We start from the raw sequence: 20,989 nt of genomic DNA, 5'->3' as shown, positions 1-20,989 counted from the left end.
ACAAAGTTAGAACCAGCCCTGTACCTCACATGGATCCAGGAGATCTCCCCATTCATTGCTCTGCTAGATTTATATCCAGCTGGCAGCTCAAGGGCAGTGTTCTATTTTTTTGCGGTGTAGACGGATCACAGAGCCATGGTGTGGCCGAGCAATAGCAGTGTGAATGAGGCTTCAAAAATATCTGAAATGTCTTATACATAGCATTTAAGAACTACGGTACCCACAATGCAATTATTTTTGATAAATTCTAAAAGTTCACAATTATATTTAGAAAATGTTGTGCATTTGGGAATTAGATGCAAGAAAAAAACATACTGTCTAAGATTCTGACATTACTTCCAGAGCAATTTCTGGGAAATTCTTACAGAAATTGCTTTCTGCATATTTAAAATTCCTGATGATAGAAAATGCATATATAAAAAGGCATCAAGTGACAGAATTTACTGTAAAAAGAACATCTATTTAGAGTATATAATAAAAGTCAGCTATAAAGATGGTATAAGGAAATTGAAGTCAATGCACCTTATTCATGATAGGGCCTGAGATGCAATCTACAGCATATAAACTGCCGGATATCGTCAGTTTAGAAGCCATGCGTACATGCTAAAACCAGTTAGAGGATTGCTCACCAGTTACTCTGGAGCCCGGTCCACTGACCACTCTTCAGTGTTCATACATACCCAAATTAAAAAACTAAATTCATATGGTCTATTTCATGAACACAGTCCCTTTAAAGGAGGAGCTCTTGCATATCTAAAAGATCAAAAAATGTGGGTTCCTTATACTTTCTTTGTTTCTGACACTACTAACCACACGCCCAAACAAGAAATTATAAGGAAACTGCATTTTTTGCATTTTTGATCTATTAGATATGCGAGCGCTCCGCATTTAAAGGGACTGTGTTCATGAAATAGATCATATGAACTTTGTTTTTTAATTGTTTTATTCATATAAATGTAAAGGCAGTTTTTTATGCATTGGATTTTATACTATGTATAAGATTTAGTAAAAGTACATGCAAATTTTTTCATTATTATTTGGGTCTGTAATTAAAACCAGTTATTACCAAGTATTTTTACTTCTATACCAAATGGAAAACAAAAGTAGCATAAAGCCCAGTCATCGATCTTTAAAGGGGACCTGTCATGTGGATATTTGATTATAATCTAACTAATTATATACAATCATTAACTACTAAAAAGTACCTTAGATGTATTCACTTACTGGTGTGACAGATGGTTACCTCATAATATACCCACAAAGATGCCGCATGCCACATGCTAATGAGCTGATTCGAGTCCGGCGTGAGGTCATAGAGTCCAGCGTATATTTAATTCAGAGCTATAGCCACTCCCCTGCCCACCTGCTGCTGATTCCTATGGCAACAAACTGTCACTCAGCAGCAGGTGGGCAGGGAGAGTCAGGAGCTCATAAATATTCATGACTCATCATTATCAGCTGGAGCTTTTCCATACAAGATGTTGGCAGATTGACTGGGTCAATTAAAGAAAGTAACCCAGCATTTTGCTAAGCAAATCAGTCACTTATTTATGTTGCACTTAGTTAGGACACCATAAAACTGGTGACAGGTTCCCTTTAAGTCACTGCAGACCTGTTACTTGAAGATCCTGGGACCCAAAGCAAAATCTCCAACAGGGCCACCGTTAGCCGTGCAGAATACTGAGGTCATCTTGTGCATCCTTGGGCCTCCCCAAGGCCTAGAAGGAACTCTAAACCTGCTGTGCCCCCGTAATCATGGACTAAGTAGGACAACTGCATTTACAGAGCTGGAATCGGGTACTGAGGGCTCAATAAGGAGAAACCACTTGTCATATACCAAACGTATAAATCACAACAAGAAGAAAAATAATCTCAGCCATTGAAATCCTGTGCACACAATAGGCTTACAATATGTCATTTCTTCTGCATTGTTTTCTGGGTCAGGACAACTTAACCATAGAACAATGACAGACCTAGTTATGAGAATGTCAAGTCTGCTGCATGCTAAAGACATTAAAGTGGTCATGTCATGAGCGATTCAAAAAATTAAAATAAGACATCATATAATACATGACAAAGCTACAGTCATCCCTGTACCTCACATGGAATCAGAGATCTCCCATTCATGGCACTAATTGTTCTGCTAGATTCTCTTCAGACTGGCAGCTCAGGGGACATGTCCTTTCTGCTGTAGCGCTACAGTATATCTGGGGGTGCAGAAGGTGGTAATAACCAGCTATGTCTGTCCTCTGCACTGAAGTAAAGCGCTCATTTGCGAATAGTAGGCAGGAAGGAAATGTCGCCACTTAGAGTTTCCTAGTTAAAATGATTTTTGACCAGTTCCTGCAGCATGGTCCCTGACACTTTCCTGCTCCATGCTGCTCTCGCTGTCTCCATCCTCCGGTCTCGGAGCACCTCTTCAGCAAATGACTAACCGTAGCGGTGAAACGCTGCTTGTGGCCACATCACCACTGAGGCCAGTCATTGGCTGGAGAGGTACAAGTGACTATGCCCATATCCAGCTGGATGGAGACAGCGGGAGCAGGAACGTATGAACCTTCTGTTTCAGGCCCGTGCTGCAGGAATGTGTTAAAAATCATTTTTTTACCAGGAAATCTCTAAGCTCCTGTTACAGGGCACGATATTCAGGACAATTACTGGGAACAAGGCTTCATAGTAACATTCCTGATAATCTGTCCGGTATAATCGTGCCGCTGATAAACAAGGAATCACTCGTTTGTCGGCTGATTTGCATATTTTATTAGGATAAAAGATGTATAATTATCGTCAGCACATCTCCCGCTGTAATCAGGGATCGGCTACTGATAATCAATAGAAGTGAATGAGGGAGGAATGACTATGGTAGCGATCATTTCTCCCCAGTCACTTTGCATTAGCCTGTGTAATAGGCTGATGCAAACAAGCGCTGATTAACATTTTTTTTTTTTTGCGGCCCCTTGAAAGTGCGATGTGACAATGCGGCCCCCAGACCAAAAAAAGGCTGTGCACCCCTGGTTTACACCCATGATCATCATACCTTGCTCTCTACCGCACAGATGTGAACTGCTTCACTGAATTGTAGATTCTAGAGCACAGTGTTTCATATTCCTGCAATTTCCACTGTTTTATGCAGTGAACTTCATCAGCCTGGAAGTTTGTGTTCAGAATAAACTAATTTCAATTTACGCTGATTAATAATTTGATTGAAGCCAGTGCTCTGCTTATGGATTCAGATGAAGCCCTAAAGGAGCTATTTTGTATTGTTTTTATTCATGTATTAAATATGAAATCGCACACTTTTCTAATATAAATGCATTTAAAATTCTGCTCAAACACCTTTGAAAATTCAGTGTTTACAACAAATGTTTCTCATATCCTAATGTCTAGGGAAAAAACACTAAGTCAACACCTGTAAAGAGAACCGGTCATCTATTGGTGCTAGTTCAATATTTTTAATTTTCCATGAATAGATCATTGCATAGTGATGTTATACTGACAGGTATGCGTATACTTGCCAACAGTCCTGATTTAGCTGGAACAATCCTGTGAACACGTTGCAAAAGAAGTGGGGTTTATCCAAAGCCCTTCCCTAAGTGAGAATTTTGTAGGTGTTCCAGGTAGTTTTGGGACCATTTCCAGTGAATCGAAGGGCGGGGCCTAATTGTCCCAATGGTGAAGTTCTCCATTCTGGCTCAAAGAGTGGGGACCTTAGAGGGAGACCTCCTCTCCTCTCTATGATGTCCATATGTCTTAATATTGACAGGCAATATCTTCATAGGAAAACCTCTTTTAAAAGGGTTGTCTGGTTTCAGGAACTGGTATTCCACCTGGAATAAAGATTAGAACGCTACTTATCTGTCAAAGTCCTCACTGATGCTCTGTTTCTCCAGGGGAGGCTTGATTTACCTGGCTGCCGTGATGACACCAGACCGTTGCAGCCAATCACTGGCCTCTAGGACTGGCTGCAGTGGTACATGCTGTCAAAGTGACATCACTGCTGCAGCCAGGTAAACAAAGCCCTGCTAGGGAAACCTAAGCAACAGGGAAGAATCTGTCAGGTAAGCAACAATCTTATTTACTGCAGGTAGATTGCATGTGTTATCCGGTTTCCTCCTGAAACCAGACAACCCCTTTAAACGGTTTTATGAGAGTTAATAAAGAGGTCTCATCTTTTGAACTGCATCTCGGCCCCTTCCACTTGAAGGAAGATGAGATGCAATACCAGAAACAGACTATGAATATGAGTAGTGCTCTTCCAAAGAAAAAAGCAGGCCTCAAAGAACCCCTTTAGGGCACATTAAAATTAGTCAATATAACTACCGTACATCTGTGTAAGGCTAGTTTCACATTGGCGGCTGTCCTCTCCAGCAGGCTGTCCCGGCATGGATTGCCAGAAATTTGCCGGATATCTGGCAAAGACAAACCCAGAGAACTCTGGCAGGCTGTTCTGGCACAGAAGAGGACAGCCGCAGATTTGAAACTAGCCAAATAAATAACCTAGATTTAAAAATTAAGTAAATTTTCTTAAGCACAACATACTTCAAATAGGTCAAATAGTTATTTTGAAAGCTTTCAATGAAAATTGTGGCAACTGACAACTGAATTTTCTTCTATTTCTTTACTTATCGACATTTATTTTATATTTTCTTACTTATTTTCTGTGCTTATCAAGATGACATTCAGCAGTGTGTCGGAAATAGAGAAGACACAATATAGCTATTATTCAGAAGTAATGCATGACACAAAGGAGAAGAGACGGCCTTGTCCAAACGCTCGTACCCAGCAGCTGAAGCTGACGCATTTCTAATGTCACTCCTAGAGTACAGTGGGAATGAATAGGAAGGCAAAGTTAAGATCGTGGCTAGGATAGAGCTCCTTTGTGAACTAGAGGGGAATGATGCCAGGCTAGGAACATACAGTATTAGAGGAAGGAGATAAGACACAGAACAGAAAGTGCACTCACACTTTAATTACCTTGCTTGACTAAAAGGAAGTATAAAAGTATACCAACCCTGCATTTTATGGATTGTTGTACTGCTATAATAAAGTGCTATCATCTGACTGCGTAAAAGTCAAACGTCAACTGATCTCCTTTCCCTTAGTTTCAGTCTCCAAATGCAGAAAAGGTGAAAGTTAAAAAGTTCAATTATTACAGGATATTTCTATCTTGACATTTATGGCATAGCGATATGATATACTATACCATAAATACCCTATAGCACCTCTGAGACCTGCTCCTATCTCAAGAATGGGGCCCAAGAATAGACAGCAGGCGGATTTCTCTATTCAGTACTTCTGGAAAACAGCCATGCTCTGGCTCGTTCATTTTCAGAAATCCCATAGCAGTAAATGGAGAGGTGGCCATGTATGCATAGGTTCTTCTCCATTTACATCTATGGAACTTCCAAAAATAGCTTGGCTATTTTTCCAAGTCCCAAAGCAGTAAATGGAGAGGATGCCACCTATGTGCAGCTTGCTCTTCATTCATGTTGAGGCTCCATTCTTCAGATACGACATGGTCCCAGAGGTTGGACCTTCATTTATCAACATGCTATATGTCAGGATGGGGCAACCTAATTCTCCAATGCAAGAATAGGTTAGAAAAACCTAGAAAAAGAGAGTCCCAAAAATAATGGCACCACATCTGTTCACAGGTTGTGTGTGGTCATACAGCTGGCCACCATTTACTTCAATGGAACAGAGGTTCAGTTTAAACCTATGGATAGGTGTGGCACTGATTTGAAAAAAAGAAAAGCAGCCATCTTCTAGAAACCTTTTACATACAGAAACTGTGTAATAGTAAAAATTCTGAGTGGGAAGTTTAAGCACAATATAAATGATAACTAAAAAGACCTGTCATCTCTCCTGACATGTCTGTTTTAGTAACTACTTGCTGATTTCCACAGATATAATAACTGTAGGCTGTGCCATTCCCCTATTATTCCTACTAGATGATTATGATTTGCTAACAGTCTGCAACAAAGGTCCATCTAAGTGTTACCAGTTGGGGGTGTCTGTGCACACTGACACTAGTAGCACTGACTGGATAATGTCCGACTGTATAGGGAACACCCCTAACTGGTAACACTCAGTTGGACCTTTATACACTAGTGGGAATAATAGAGAAATGGCACAATATAGAGTTATCTGAAAAGATGCTACAGAATTACTATTACATGGGGAATGCAAGTAGTAGTAGGTCCTCTTAAGTTGTATGTAACGTGTGTATGTATGTATCTGTCCTGCCATATACAACAGAGCTATCAGTCATATCAGATCATATAAGATCAGATATTTACATTATTTTGACGATAATAGTGCTTTTACATTTGGGGGGCACAGTGGACACAGTATTGGAGGTGGCAGGATGGGGTGTTGACAAGGTGAGGAGGATGATGGGAGAGTATGAAAGTAAGAGGTCTGTTTGTTAAACTCTGCAGAGACGAGGCGCGGCTGAAAGAAGTCACTATGGAGGTCTGGTCTGGTCTGGTCTGAGAGGAGAAGAAGAGAAAAAGAGAATATCTACATCAGAGAAGAGAAGTCACTGGATGGAAGAGGTACATATGTGGGGCTGTATTACCCTGTATGTTCTGTAGCGCTGAATGTCATGTTTTCCAAGTAGGTCTTTAAAGGGGTTGTCTGCTTTTTTTTGTATGAGCGCTGCCTTCTCTGCTCTGTTTACCTGCTCATCACTGCAAATGCTATGGCGAGCAGGTGAACAGAGCAGAGAAAGCAGCTCTTATATGAGCACTGCCCTCTCTTCAAACAGCTGATCGGTGGGGGTTCTGGGGGACCCTGCCGATCTGTTATTGATGAAGGGGTTAGGTTGAGAATTTGGCATGGGGGGGAAGCGTTAAAATGTTTGCCTCAGGCAGCAGAAAAGCCAGGTGCACCAGCGCTGAGTGAAAGGGGGGGGGGGGGGCCGAGCTGAACTCTTGCACCAGGGCCCATGAGCCTTTATCTACACCCCTGGGGTTTCCATTAGGAAGTTTGCCAATTTTGATGGAAATAAGACCCCTAGCAGTGCCTCTGATGTGAACAAAGCCTTACAGAAACAACATGCAAGTCATATACAAAATGGCATTACGCCCATCGGATGACCTCATGAAATGACATTAAACTGATGTGACATATGACCTCAACAAATTAACCTCTGAAACATTCCAATTACTCACTTGCTGCTCACGTGAACTGCTTGAGGAATATTGTCCTAAGAAGATCTGTCAATAAAACCTGATGCCACACATACATTACAGACCACACCCGAGAAGTAAGCTTTAATTTAGTTCTAATTATGTACGCAGGTATATAGATGCATGCACATGGCAAAAGGGAAATGAATCCCTGAAGAAGGCATTACTATTCACATAATTATGCACATGCTCATCGCACTGTAGGTATTTTACCTTTGTTCTAGTACTTCTTAAGGAAATAGTGAGGGAGGAGGTTATGAACCATGATCATACCATTGGGCACCAATTTTAAGACAATGAAGACTGTATTTTTTAATTCCCTGTAATGCTATATTTAGACATAGATACTGATTACATATTATTTGAACCTAAAGAACGAGTGCATGAACTTGGCCATTGTGCCTTATTAGGAAATGAGTGATGAAGCGGAGAATACTGCTGTTATGGGAATCAGAGTAGTAAAGGAAGCAGCCTGGTCACATGACCATTGTAGGTTCTGGGAGTTACTCCCACTCCATCACTGGGTGCCTGTTGGCCAAATGTGGGTTAACCTGACACTTCTCACCTCCTCTTGTTTCTGTGTATAGCTTTGCTACTGATCACTGTATCTAATCCTAAACCTGACCTTAGCCTTGTTCGTGACTACACTTCTACTTTGTCATTTGGATTGTCATCTGCCTTTTACCTATTCTTGGTTCTGACTCTGAGCTATCGCCTGTGTTTTTGGTTCATCCACTTGTCTTCTGCATTTTGATTGATCCCATGGTGACAACCTATATAGCTCAGTTTCATTGTTGTTTTCACCACCATGATTATTCTGGGAACCGTGACCTGGAGGTCCTACTCATAGTCCAGTCAAGTCCATTTCTCCTTGGGAGCGTTAACGGTGGGGAGCATGGGGTCCCTTAGACTCTACACCTTAGTCTAGACTGCACTAAGTCGATTGTAGCTTAGAAAATCAACATTCAAGTATGTGACCATAATGGTGGGAAAAGAAACAGAATCCAATCCTAACAAAAAGTTTTTAAAATGATTGTGAAATGCAGATTGCATCACTTCCTACCCATGGGAAGATACCTCACAAGGCTTGAACCATGAGCCAGCATTGAAGCACATAACCTGGGGTTGCAGGTACCAATCATTGACGTGAGGCAAATCGCTGATGCTGGTTGGGAGAACCAGCAATTGTCTAGTTCTAGAGAAGGTAGGCAAGTCTAAATGCATGATCTGCATGCAGGACGTGGGTGGCCCCACCAGTGGGTATTACCATTGTACAAAGCTCATGCTGTATAATGTTTTCAAGTGGTTGATGGAAAAAAAAAATTACTTTAACTTCCAAGAATTTGTCTCACATAGACACAGGGTAAGGAAGAAGTACAATTACCTAATCTTTCCTGTAAGTAGGAGTATATCAAATAATGGAAGGAAATAAATATAAAACTTTTTAAATGATTCATCTATTCAGCTGAAAAGTTGCATAAAAAAGGTAATATAAGTAGAATTTCTTATCTGACACATGTCATAGCAATTAGTTCTGAAAAGGTCAGACCATTTTTCTATTACTCCAATAAGAGACACTAATTGCAGAGGTCTGTAAGCTGCAATCATGTTCTAATATTCCACTAATATGAGGCAATGATCACAGATGTTAACAAGCTAACACTATAAAACAGTACGTTTCATGCTAGAAATTCAAAATGTCACTTGGTTAGTGCCCTGGTTTATCAAATACACATAGGGAAAGAAAAAGAATCACATGGTGGATTTCAAGCAGTGGGAACTGAACACAAGCAAATACTGTAGGTGGTGGAAACGTGACTGGTGAGGGTTCCAGGTGGCAGATGTCCATCAAGATAGGTGGTTGCATCTGTGCCCTGGCGCATAAAGATCACATACCGTAAAAAGACACCACTATTATAAAGGGCCCATGGCAGAGCTCAGACCTACAGATTTTGCACTGGGCCCCAGACGATTAAAGTTCTGCAAATAAATGGGATTTTTTTTAACTGGCATCTTAAAACTCTTTTCAGGGACAACCCCTTGTATTCCTTTAAATATTCTAGTTAAAGCATGAGGTGAAATTGAAGTACAATGCCATAGCATTCTACTATAGGGGGCACTTGATCTTTACATTATTTTCTGGGAGCAATAACAGAAAAGGAGAGGATAAAGCCAAAAAAATATTAAAAAACAATAATGGGACTCTCTCCCCATAGACAGCCTCTTTCAAAATGTAGTTCCCTAACAGAATCAGATTTAGCTGGGAGACCCTGCGGACAGCCAGGCATTTGCCCTAATGTACTACTAATTGGTGGCCTTTCAGAGTCTCCCAGAATGAGAGTCGCTCATTCAGAACGGCTCTCCAATTTGTCTCTTGCGACTTGGACAGGGGACACCTGGAGGCATATGGACAAGGGTTGTCTTCAAAAACTCTGTAAATTTGGTATCTTCTGTCAGGAATAAGAATTTATTTTAAATTATTTGTTTCTTTCTTTTCCATTTTGGCAGCACCATGCCATTGAGCAGTCAGAACAAATGATAAAACCTACTATGTAAATAGGGATCCTATGTCAGTTTTCTGCTTCTGTGAGGGAAAGAGGTTAGGCTGGGTTAATGTATAAAAAAAAAGTATACGTTAAAGGATGCCTACATAGATGTCATACAGTGGCATCCGTCACTATAAAGTTCCATAGTAAAAAAAAAAGTTATGTATACGTTTTTTGCTACTTTCACACTGGCGTTTTGTGTGGATCCGTCTTGTATCTGCACACTGATGGATCCGCACCAATAATGCAAACGCTTGTATCCGTTAATAACGGATCCGTTTGCATTATTCATAAAAAAAAGTCTAAGCCAAAACGGATCCGTCCTGAGTTACATTGAAAGTCAATGGGGGACGGATCAGTTTTCAATTGTACCATATTGTGTCAGTGAAAAATTGATCCGTCCCCATTGACTTACATTGTAAGTCTAGACGGATCCGTTTGGCTCTGCATAGTCAGATGGTCACCAAAACGCTGCAGGCTGCGTTTTAGTGACTGTCCAAAAAACGCAACAGAGACCAAACGCAGCCAAATTCATGCATTCTGAATGGATCCTTATCTAGTACAAGTGGACTGTCTCACAATGCCAACCCCACTTTACATCTCAAGGTTTGGATTCTCTCATCTCTAACCATCAGCCAGGGAGAAAAAAAGCCGACCTTCTCCCGGGCTGTGACGATCTCTGCTGCGATTGGGCAGCTCACTGTGAACGGGGGTGGGGGGCACAGAGGGGGAACGGAGCAGAGCATCTGGAAAAAAAAAAAAAAAAAAAAAAAAAAAAGGCAGCCTGACATTTACTTGAATGCCCTTAAAGTTCTTTAAGTGAATAAGGCTTAAAGGGGTTGTCTCACTTCACGAAGTAGCATTTATCATGTAGATAAAGTTAAAACAAGCTACTTACTAATGTATTGTTATTATCCATATTGTTTTCTTTGCTGGCTGGATTCATTTTTCCATCACATTATACACTGCTCGGCACTTTTTCCTATAGTGTGCAAGTACGACCACCACTGATGGATTGCAGGGTGGTCTGTAACCATGGAAACAAGCGTATAATATGATGGAAAAATGAATCCAGCCAGCAAAGGAAGCAATATGGATAATTATAATACATTAGTAAGCGCCTTGTATTAACTTTCTCTACATGAAAAATGGCACTTACTGAAGTGGGACAACCTCTTTAAGTCTCCGGGTTCTATTAAGTTTTTAAAAAGTGTGAAGACTATACCAAACAAGGATAGGAAGGATGCACTAATGCACTAAAACCCATTTTTCACATACTAATATTTAGTAGCATGAACATGTGTATTGCTTAGGCAACTAAAAATATTATCCAGTGTTATGCAAGCGGGTGTGGACCCACTGCGCCACTGACTGGGTATACTCTGGAGGAGCGTAACTAAGCCACTACCTGGTCTTCACTGGAGCCTCTGATGGTGAGGATAAGCTTGGGCCATTAGGGTAGTTGCCAGGGGCTACTCTAGAGCAGTCCCCGAGTCAGTGGCAGCTGATCAGGGGGTCAGAGTACTCGCTGCAAGCACCGTGGTCAAAATTTTTCTGGGTCTTGACATGCGGCAATTAATCAGAGTCAGTAAGCGAAGTCCGAGGTCAGAGGCAGGCGGTAAGCAAAGTCCATAAACGAGATGCGAGGTCTGGGGCAGGCGGCAAACGTTCATAAACGAAGTCAGAGGTAGGAGGCAAACAGGCAAAGTCCAATAAGCAAGGTCCGGTACACAGCGAAGCAGACATGATAGACACCTTAGCACTTGGAGATAGACAAGTTAAAACCATGAGGTTGCTCAGGCATCTTCCTGTAGTAGGAAGCGCCTTTAAATACCTGCTGCAATCCAGCCATAGCCTGGTGAGAGAGAGCGTGTATCTGTTGCCTCATAGGTGAAGAGAGACACACCCACGCAAGCTCAAACACCAGTGCAAGTCTCCAGCAGGAAGGAAATTCTGGAATGGGAACACCGATAGCATAGTTAAGCTACCTGCTGCCTGCGTTTGTCAGCATGGCGGCAGGAGGAAAAAGAGGGAGCCTTTGCCCGCGGATAGGGGCAGAGGCATCGGCACGGACCGCTGGCCTAACATCCAGCATCCTGTATAATCCTACACTATTGTCTGGATTATCAGAAAATAATTGTGAACTTGAAGAGCTTCAATGACGTTTTCTTTTCAGGATTAGGAGCTGACAAACCAGTGGTTGGAAGGTGTGTCCCATAAAAAAAAATATATATAATAAAAATATAATAAAATCACCTATCTGCATACCTGCCCATCACTGGCCTCAGTGGTCACATGTGCTTCAATGGAAAGCCACTAGCACATCACTAGCAGTGATTTGGCATTCAAGCACGTTACCACTTCACTTAGGCCAGTGACTGGCCACAGGGGTTGTGGGAACAAGCCACTTCTGGTTCAGCCAGGACCGAAGGTGGTCAGTAACAGGCAAGACTGTAGACAGATTAGTGTTTTCTTTTTTTTTTTCAATGAGATACTCCTTTCAAAATTATTAGGTTATGTTAATATTAAAGTTATGTTAAGCAGAAAGAGAAGTTGACCACAGGATTCTCTTTTATAGAGATATTAACCCACAAACACTGCAAAGAGACATATATATGTGTCTATGAAACATTTAAAGGTAACTTCATTGCATAAAGAATAATATTAATACAACCCAGAATACAGAACAATTTTTTTTTTAAAAAAGCCCCCTACCAAATTAAGAAGATAAGAAAATCACTATCACTAAAATATTAATTCCAGCAGACTCTATAAGGTCCTCTTAAGCTGGTACTTAGTATTGCCTATGCTGTGCCATTATATTATTCAACTTGCTTTCAAGGCTCTCTGTAACTAGTTGACATGCTCCACATCTGGTAAACCTCTCCAAAAGTAGGTTGTGGATAAGACTCTGCCACCTTGTTCATACAGTCACTGATTTTACAAACCGGATTCCAAAAAAGTTGGGACACTAAACAAATTGTGAATAAAAACTGAATGCAATGATGTGGAGATGGCAAATGTTGATATTTTATTTGTAATAGAATGTAGATGACAGATCAAACGTTTAATCCGAGTAAATGTATAATTTTAAAGGAAAAATACATTGATTCAAATTTTCACGGTGTCAACAAATCCCCAAAAAGTTGGGACAAGTAGCAATAAGAGGCTGGAAAAAGTAAATTTGAGCATAACGAAGAGCTGGAAGACCAATTAACACTAATTAGGTCAATTGGCAACATGATTGGGTATAAAAAGAGCTTCTCAGAGTGGCAGTGTCTCTCAGAAGCCAAGATTGGGAGAGGATCACCAATTCCCACAATGTTGCACAGAAAGATAGTGGAGCAATATCAGAAAGGTGTTACCCAGCGAAAAATTGCAAAGACTTTGCATCTATCATCATCAACTGTGCATAACATCATCCGAAGATTCAGAGAATCTGGAACAATCTCTGTGCGTAAGGGTCAAGGCCGTAAAACCATACTGGATGCCCATGATCTCCGGGACCTTAAACGACACTGCACCACAAACAGGAATGCTACTGTAACGGAAATCACAGAATGGGCTTAGGAATACTTCCAGAAACCATTGTCAGTGAACAAAATCCACCGTGCCATCCGCCGTTGCCAGCTAAAACTCTACAGCGCAAAGAAGAAGACATTTCTAAGCAAGATCCACAAGCTCAGGCGTTTTCACTGGGCCAGGGATCATTTAAAATGGAGTGTGGCAAAATGGAAGACTGTTCTGTGGTCAGACGAGTCACGATTCAAAGTTCTTTTTGGAAATCTGGGACGCCATGTCATCCGGACCAAAGAGGACAAGGACAACCCAAGTTGTTATCAACGCTCAGTTCAGAAGCCTGCATCTCTGATGGTATAGGGTTGCATGAGTGCGTGTGGCATGGGCAGCTTGCATGTCTGGAAAGGCACCATCAATGCAGAAAAATATATTCAGGTTCTAGAACATCATATGCTCCCATCCAGACGTCATCTCTTTCAGGGAAGACCCTGCATTTTTCAACAAGATAATGCCAGACCACATTCTGCATCAATCACAACATCATGGCAACGTAGGAGAAGGATCTGGGTACTGAAATGGCCAGTCTGCAGTCCAGATCTTTCACCTATAGAGAACATTTGGCCCATCATAAAGAGGAAGGTGCAACAAAGAAGGCCCAAGACGATAGAACAGTTAGAGGCCTGTATTAGACAAGAATGGGAGAGCATTCCCTTTTTCTAAACTTGAGAAACTGGTCTCCTCGGTCCCCAGACGTCTGTTGAGTGTTGTAAGAAGAAGGGGAGATGCCACACAGTGGTGAAAATGGCCTTGTCCCAACTTTTTGGGGATTTGTTGACACCATGAAATTCTGATTCAACATATTTTTCCCTTAAAATGGTACATTTTCTCAGTTTAAACTTTTGTTCCGTGATTTATGTTCTATTCTGAATAAAATATTAGAAGTTGGCACCTCCACATCATTGCATTCAGTTTTTATTCACGATTTGTATAGTCTCCCAACTTTTTTGGAATCCGGTTTGTAACATAATCCAGGACCCATGGCAAGCATTCCTTCAGAGACATATTGAAGCGCAAACAGCAGACCATAGAGAAAACTTGGAAACAGCAGAGTATGAATGATGAAAAATTTAGCAGTTTTGTCATGGGCCTCCCTTAAGACAGTCAAGAAAACCTACAAACCCTGGGGGGGCTTATGCCTTGCTGGCCACCTGAACACTACCTGCTGCCTTTTCCTGGACTTCCCTTGTTAGTCCACCATGAATTTGGTTGTTCTACCTGCTAGTCCTCTGTTTACGGACCCTGATAATATCTTAGTCCTGGGCCTTAACAAGTCAGCCAAGCTTGGTTCTATAAATGTCACCACTTTGATACTGCAGTATCTTTTTCCTTGAATGTGACTAGTATGCTTCAGTGTTCGAAAATTCTATAAAATTTATTATCTAAAAAAATATTAATCCTTGTAAACTTTAAAGCAGACAGATATTTTTGGAAAAAGAATATTTGACATTATTTGGAAATGTAATTTTTGTAATGAAGCTGATTTTTTCCAAGCACAAACCAATGTCATGTTGACAAATTTATTTTTCAGTTGAAGTTCAGATCAATCTGCATCAATCAGCAGATCTAGTCGAACAAATGTATTAAATGTGGGCCACTCAACTGTATGGCCTACCATGTAATAAATAGATGGGCTCAGGGTTTTCGCTATAGGGGGTGTCAAGGTCAATTTTAATCTGGGCCTTGTTGCCTTCTACCACATAAAAAGACACCAGCATTATAAATTACACATGATAGGTGAGGCCCCATCTTAATACATAATGGGTCTTAATCAGAAATGTGCTGCAGTAAGATGCTCCAAATTTATTGAGCAGCACAAGTCTCTTGATAAATTGGGATATCTTCTGCTATGATCAAACACAGATTTGTGCTATAATTTCTGACTGTAGCAAGTGCGCATAAGAGATAGCTGTCACTGATAACCCCTCCATCTTAGACCGATAGGAGATTGACAAAGCAAACATATAAATGTATAAATAACAGATCTTAGTGGATCTTTTCCAACAAAACAATATATAAATCTCCTGCTCTATAACATGATACTTTCAGGTTGTATTGCATTTTGTGGTGACAGGTCCTCTTTAAATCACTAATTTAAGTAATTCATGTAACTACAGAGAAACCCAGATGATGGGTCTGCTATGTCGTTACACACTGCCATGTCATATGTTTCATATCAATGACATCTGAGGCAATGATATCGCCATTAAAATGAGTTTTATTAATTATAATTATCCTATATAATTATGTCACATGCCTGATGGTATGACTGACTAAAGTATGGGGAAAATAAATATAAAAGCATTTTAAAAATCTGCCTTCTCTCGTTCATTCTTATTAAAAAAAAAAAAAGGTCAACAGTATAAGATTGGAAGGGGTCCCAGGTGTCAGCTGTTTGAGGAGGCTGTGAAGCCCCAGTGAACCTTGTGGTCTCCTCGCTGCTTGACAAGCACAACACTGTCCTTTGGATGGCACAGAGCTGCACCAAGGCCGCATGACTGACAAATGTAATATCACCAAGCCTAGGAAGCTACTGCAGTCTCCTCAAACAAATGGCAGGGGTGTCCCCACCTATCAGATTCTGATGGCCTATCCTGAGGATAAGCCATCAGTTTTAAAGACTCAAATAACCCCTTTAAGTTGTCAATCCTATGTCAATACTAGGGATCGACCGATATTGATTTTTTAGGGCCGATACCGATAATTTGTGAACTTTCAGGCCGATAGCCGATAATTTATACCAATATTCTGGGAATTTTTATTTTTGAAAATAATTTGTGAACTTTCAGGCCGATAGCCGATAATTTATACCAATATTCTGGGAATTTTTATTTTTGAAAAAAAAAAAAAAAAATTCCCACAAATCTGCTGAAAATTAATGTTTATTGTTAATGTGTAGTTTTTTTTTGTAAATCTTTCTTTTTCATTTATACTTAATATTTTGGTGTTTTATTTTTGTAACTTTTTTTTTTTTTTACTAACTTTTAGCCCCCTTAGGGATTAGAACCCTTGTCCTTTTCACCCTGATAGAGATCTATCAGGGTGAATAGGAGCTCACACTGTCCCTGCTGCTCTGTGCTTTGTGCACACAGCAGCATGGAGCTTACTATGACAGCCAGGGCTTCAATAGCGTCCTGGCTGCCATGGTAACCGATCGGAGCCCCAGCATTACACTGCTAGGGCTCCGATCGGAGGAGGAGGGGATCCTGTGGAGGGGCGCACTGCGCCACCAATGCTTAATACTGGGGGGGCTTGGGGGGGAGGCGCACTGCGCCGCCAATGCTTAATACTGGGGGGGAGGGGGGGCGCACTGCGCCACCAATGTCTAATACTGGGGTTGGGGGGGGGGTGCACTGCACCACCAATGAAGATTAAAGGGGTTGTCCAAGTTATATTTCTTGATGACCTGGCACCCCCTCCGATCAGCTGTTTGAAGAGGAGACTCGCACTGCCTCCTCTTCACTGTTTACCTTCTAGCTGTTGCATCTGCAGTGGTGAGCAGGTGTAATTACACCCAAGCCTTCCTATTGAAATGAATGGGAAGGCTTGGGTGTAATTACACCTGCTCACCACTGCAGATGCAACGGCTAGAAGGTAAACAGTGAAGAGGAGGCAGCGCTGACACCGTGCGAGTCTCCTCTTCAAACAGCTGATCGGAGGGGGTGCCGGGTGTCGGACGCCCGCCGATCTGATATTGATGACCTATCCTGGGGATAGGTCATCAATAAATATAACTTGGACAACCCCTCTCTCATTTATTCATATACAGGAGGCGGGAGCTGGCTGCAGAATCACATAGCCGGCTCCCGACCTCTATGAGCAGTAGCTGCGATCCGCGGCACCTGAGGAGTTAACTGCCGCAGATCGCAGCTACCGCTCATAGAGGTCGGGAGCCGGCTATGTGATCCTGCAGCTCCCGCCTCCTGTATATGAATAAATGAGAGATTAAGCTTCATTGGTGGCGCAGTGGCCATAGCTCCTCCCCTCCTCTTGTCCCCTGTCCTTACATTGGTGGCAGCGGCAGCAGCACAGGGGGAGGAGACACTGCTTCCTTCTCCCCTGTGCTGCTAAGGGGAACACGGAGAGCGCTGTCAGCAGCGCGATCTGTGTTCCCCATACACTATCGGAATATCGGCAAAATAGATGCCGATACCGATAGTGTTCAAAATCCTGAATATCGGCCGATAATATCGGTAAATCCGATAATCGGTCGATCCCTAGTCAATACACCAAAGAAAGTTATCAACTCATTGGCATAAACATCAGGGCATTTATTTATTATCCATTTTCATAAAGTCCCAACACTACATTTACTTATGAAGTGACTATATTGTGTATGTTGACCGATAAGTCAAACTGAGCCAAGCACAACCATCTCAACTTAAAATCCAGCTTCTGCAAAAGCTGAATGTTCCTTGAATTATAAAAAAGCAAGGAACCAGATATAGTCTGTCCACAGGAACCTGTAATATTCTAAAAATATGCTGTAGGGGGTTTATCACATAAATAGAAATATCTGATATCACAGTTTTTTCCTAAGAGTTTGCATCATGTGACCATGTATAAATATTTCCCATTATTTTAATTTGGTACACTTAAACCCCTAAAACAGTGACAGAACCTTGACTGAGACTAAATGCTTTGTTGTCCTTATGCATGACCCATGCTATATCCATATCAAGTTTCTGCTAAGATTGTCCACTAAAAGATAATGTAGTGAGCCCAGAAAAAGATGACAAGTGACTCAAAGTTGTGGAGCAGGGAAGCCCATGGCTGCCATATAGGCCATCAACTCTAAAGCCCACTAGGATCAATTTCACAGGAAACCAATATACCAATCACTGGCATATAATCCTATTTCTTATGGGTTCATTCACAAATAATCTTTTTGGCCTTATTGTAGGCCCTCAGAATCATTTCTCTTGGTGGGTCCAGGATTCCTAGATGTAGCAAAATGTTAAAGTATTAACAATATGCCCGAGTTTAACTACAAAAATATATATGAAGAGTTTTATCTCCAGCAGTTGCAATACCATGTGTGTAGGCCTACTTGTTCCCTAGATGCATAATAGGACATTTGTAGAGCTACTCTTTACAGACTTTGTGTACAAATTATTTATAGTGCTTCCTGTTTCATTTGTCTTAAGGGTTACAAAAACATTTGTAGAGCACCTTCCCATTTGACACGTGTGATCTAATGCAGGAAAATACTGTATATAAAAAAAATCCAGGAATATTTTAGGAAGTTTGTTGAAGCAGTCATGCTAGGTTTGCACTGCTAGAGTACAAGACTGAAACAAGAATCCCAAAGACTGGTTCCTATAAACACTCTTTTCTTAGAACTCCACTACATTTAAATAGTTTTTAGTTGTGTAAATCAGCTCACTGAAAGGAACTATTGATTTGTAAATCTTTACTGTTGGGGGACTACTAATCCAGGCTTTTTTTTATATGTTTCACTTCTGATGCTGGTTTCAATACTTGGAGGCAGTTTGTCTTTAAGGAAGCCTTTGTAGGCTAATCCTGGCTTTTTATTAAGAACGTTCAGCATGGATATTCATGTCATCATAAAGAAGGATTATCAATAGGGACATGAATGAGCACCACTCTCCTGGAAATTCTATGCCTTTAACCACTGATGATTCTCTGTATTCCACAACTGGATATTAGAATCTGCATTCATTTAATTTGGAATTCAGTGCTTTTTTCATACACTAAGTGAACTTTGATTGAAATATTTTAATTGGTTTAAATTGAAATACTCAAGACCATTTTTTTCTAGACCTGTTAATGATCTTATTTTTAAAAATGTATAGGAAAAAAAAAAACTTAAGGTGGTTATACACATTAATTTAAAGATGATGGATGATTCCAACCAAAACGAATGTTCGTTGGATGAAATTTAAATATGAATTATCGTTTTAACCGATCGATGACAGACCATTATAGTTTAAAAAGAAGTCTGATGTGTTTAATATTTTTTTCCGACATTCAGACAAAATATCTTTCCTTGAAACATAGTTCCCAGAGAGATCTTTTGTCTATCGCCTGATTTTATTGAACCTTTAAGGGCAGTTTGAACAACTGTAATGGCCAATAGGGACTAAAAATGTGTATGGCTGTGTCTGCAAAACCATTGTTCACCAGATATTTGTTCAACCACCAACCAACCTCTATATCTAATATGTATGGCCACCTTTGTGCTTGCACCCACTTTAATTCAGGACTTGGTCTAATATAAGGGTAGAATTAAGCTAGGGCCAGTAACCCAGAAAGGTGATTATTAAAACTGATGTCCTATTAAAAATGCTCATTCATTAGTTTCCATTATAAACTGTACCACCTGAGACCGGGCTGGATATAGGGACTCCAGACCAGAGAGGGACTGTCTAGATTGGATGCCCCTTTCAGGGCGAGTGCTCAGCTTAGCTGAACTATCAGTCTGGACATAATTAAAAGTTAAGTTTTAATAATCCCTTTCCTGGGTTACTGGCCCTTGCTTAATTCTGTGATAGATTTGGGGTGCCCTCATCATTTTTCTGTGACCACAGTCACTTGGTCTTGGTTTGAGGTAATTTAAGTGCAATTTAACTATAAGTAATTGAAAGTCTGAGATGGTTCTTCAACTTCTCTTGAGGAAACTTGTATAAATACAAAAGGTCTCTTGTTATCTATGGACTGAAAGTCTTTAGTTCAGGCTCCATTACTCTGGAATATTTTTATCAGAATCTTCCTGGCTGAGCCTAAGATAGGGTATGTTCACCTTTAAACATTACTTTACAGTTTACATGACTTAGCGTAACAAGTTGAGCAACTTTGTAAATAGATTTCATTAATTGGACTGCACCCAAGGGCTGATTTGCATAAAAATAAAAGGCTGATTTCCTCACACTGTAGGCACAGATAAGGATGGGACTAACAGCATTAGGGCTCGTTCACACGACCGTTGGTGTCCTGTTCCCGTATTGCAGACTGCATTTGTGGATCCGCAATACATGGGCACCGTTCCGTTTTCATTCCGCATCATTGATGCGGACCCATTCATTTCTATGGGTCCGCAAATCCGGAGATGCAGAACGGAACACTATGGAAGCACTACGGAGCGCTTTCTGGGGTTATGTTCCATGCCTCCGCACCGCAAAAAGATAGAACATGCTCTATCTTTTTGCGAAACTGAGGGATCGCGGACCCATTCCAGTGAATGGGTCTGTGATCCTCATGCCGCTGCCCCACAAAAGGTGCCTGTGCATTGTGGACGGCACGTGACACCAACGGTTGTGTGAACGAGCCATTAGAATGTAAAGACCAGCCTACATCTCCCATGGCAGATGGATTTATATCAAGGTATCTGATGACAGATTCCCTTTAAAAGTGGTAGACTCATAAAGACAACTCCAACCCATATACCATATACAACATAAGGACATTACAAATGGATGTCCACTCAGGTACCCCCTCTTTTAGTCTGCATCAAAAGCAGTTAAACAAGAGTTGCTCTTGCTGGTCAGTCCATCCATCATTTGACAACACGATATATAATTGGTGACTGCGAGTTCCAATATCAATAGTGAGCTAATCGCCAGGAAATCTGGGGTTGACCTTGGCCAGCTTTAATATATATAACAAGGGGCTGATCTTGATGAGATAACCCCTTTTGCCCTGCCAAATCAGAAA

The 20,989-nt window shown here is 41.0% G+C and overlaps 1 protein-coding gene across 1 annotated transcript in view; it reads right to left on the bottom strand.

The window, feature by feature from the left end:
* ATP10B (ATPase phospholipid transporting 10B (putative)) overlaps positions 1 to 20,989 on the bottom strand; it is a 483,468-nt gene that overhangs the window by 95,363 nt on the left and 367,116 nt on the right. The gene's annotated exons all lie outside the window — the stretch shown is intronic.

This window comes from Bufo gargarizans, chromosome 2, assembly GCF_014858855.1.
Source record: "Bufo gargarizans isolate SCDJY-AF-19 chromosome 2, ASM1485885v1, whole genome shotgun sequence".
NCBI lineage: Eukaryota > Metazoa > Chordata > Amphibia > Anura > Bufonidae > Bufo > Bufo gargarizans.
The sequence above is the reverse complement of the archived record's forward strand: the minus strand, read 5'-3'. Positions and strand labels throughout refer to the sequence as shown.